A 2,500-nucleotide genomic window follows, 5' to 3' on the forward strand; every position below is an offset into this window, starting at 1 on the left:
CATCTCACAGCCTAAACATGCAAAGGTCAACTGTTATTAATGGCAGGCCCTGCGGTGTGTGTCTATGCAAGTGTCTGTGTGTGTGTGTGTGTGTGTGTGTGTGTGTCTATGTGTTTGTGTGTGTCTGTGTGTGTGTGTGTGTGTGTGTGTGTGTGTGCGTGTGTGTGTGTGTGTGTGTGTGTGTGTGTGCTGTGTGTGTGTGTGTGTGTGTGTGTGTGTGTGTCTGTCTATGTATGTGTGTGTGTGTGTGTGTGTGTCTGTCTATGTGTGTGTGTGTGTGTGTGTGTGTGTGTGTGTGTGTGTGACAGAACGTGTGAGGTCTTGCATGTCACACCTTTCTGCTCTAAATGCCATGTAGCCTGTCATTAGTGTTGTCAGCACAGGGCCGGGGGCTGAGGGTGCGTTTGGAGATCTGACCTGGCGCTCCCTCTGTGGTGGGGTCACACTCTGGCGTCTGACGAGACAAACACAGAATGATGGCCGTATGCACGCACATATGCGTATTTTTTTCCGTGTGTAGATGCCTGCTGTCGCCTGCTGGTCGCTTGGTGCTGCAGCTTGATTGGCTGCCATGCTGTCTTTCCATCTTCAATTAGCCGATTTCAAATTGGCCCCTCCTCTCGTCGCTTTCGTACGCCGCCCGGTATCCCAGCATGCTTTGCAAGGCGATGAGCGACGTATCCAATACAACATGAGTGGGCAGCAGTGACACCAGGCATCTGCATGCAACATCTCTTCAGGAGCCCACATCTCCTCTGTCTCCCTCCTGACTGCTGGTTGTTCCACTTTTGTTCTGGAGAGAAGTGTCACCGAAATCCCTAAAAATGAAAGTTGAAAGGAGGAGATTGGCTCCAAAAGCAGGTAGAGTCTTTTCATGAACCTGTGATTTTCTGGCCCATATTGTTATTGATGTGATGTGACAATGTAACTTTGAAATCCAATCCGCCTGATCTGATATAGACACCAAAGCAACCTCAAAATGGCTGAAAGCACCAAAGTAAAACCAACTAGGCTGTTCTTGAATGGACATGCAGTACGTGACTTCAGCCATTTGTCGACAAAGTTGAAAATACTTTTACAGACTGGATCCTCTAGATTTGACAGATATACAAATATAGTACATGTTCAATGCAACTACTGTATGAAAATCTTATTTTGAATATTGACAGGTTGAGATCTGGCAACTAAAAACTTGTTGACACATATCATAGTATGTAGGCTAGTACACATTTCCCAATGATTAGCATTTTGTAGCCTAACTAAAAGATCACAAAGTTGATGCTGGTGGCCCTGGAACAAAATGTAATAATGTAGTAGTTTGTAGTAACAGCGTTTATGTTTCTTTCTTTCTTTCTTTCTTTCTTTCTTTCTTTCTTTCTTTCTTTCTTTCTTTCTTTCTTTCTTTCTTTCTTTCTTTCTTTCTTCAAAAGGTCCGTTCACATGGCATACAAACGGATACAAAATAGCTTCTGTTGGGGAAGAGTTAAACACGCTTCCAAGTTGCAGGTGTTATCCTGTTCTGTCACTTCTCCTGATACAACCTGAATGCAGCATAACACAACGTTATCTCGTAAAAAGCCGTGTCATGAACCCAAACTCTGAAATGCAGATTTACCTGCCGTGGCAAAAACACAGACATTTACAGCTAAAGTTCGGCTCAGTTTAGGAAAACCAAAACAACTTAAGGCTTGGAAATAAGGAGGGGGGGGGGGGGGAAACTTTCCACTGAGCTGCTTGCGACTACTTCCTGTTTATAGTTGGGTCTCCTTCAAGGAACAGTGTCCTGCTGGGACAACAGCATTTACTCTTCTGTAATTGACTGTTGAACAAGTGGTGTTTGTTTCATGTAAAGTGTGAGAACTGCAGGATAAAAGCAGGCAGCGTTGCTTCCACATCATAGACTGTCAAAACAATATGGACGTAGTCACCCTGACGTCGCTCATTGGTTTGTGGAGTTCTGTTTTGAAGCCAAAAGCTGCAGTTTTTGGAGCCGGAGTCGGAGCAGCTAGAGCGAGACCACGGAGCCACAGCGCCGCCTGCTATTGGTTTGTGATCTGCGAGCTCTTCGATCACTGGACAGGCGACCTGTCAATCACCCCCCCAAAGCACAGTCTGCTTTATCATCAATTTGACTCTAAATGGGACCCGAATTTACAAAATGGACATCATGCTGTATTGAAGAAGACTTGAAACTAGAGCTTGAGGCCATCAACTCATTACGAAAAGTGTTTACTGAGGTCATCAATCAAAGGGAGAAGAAGCGGCATTTCCCTTTCACTTCTATACAATCCGACTTCTTTTTGCAGCCAGTGGGGTCGCCCCCTGCTGGCCATTAGAAAGAATGCAGGTTTCAAGGCACGCGCTCCTTGGCTTCACTTTTCAGAGCAGAGCTACCTGAACAGTGTGTATTCTGGGCTGTGTCCTAGTTGTGTAGTGGCTCGGAGGCGTCGGGAGGCAGGTGAAGGTGTCGGGTGATGAAGCGGCCGGCGTGTGCAGCCTA

Source organism: Poromitra crassiceps (genome assembly GCF_964638095.1).
Source record: "Poromitra crassiceps genome assembly, chromosome: 7".
NCBI classification, from domain to species: Eukaryota; Metazoa; Chordata; class Actinopteri; order Beryciformes; family Melamphaidae; genus Poromitra; species Poromitra crassiceps.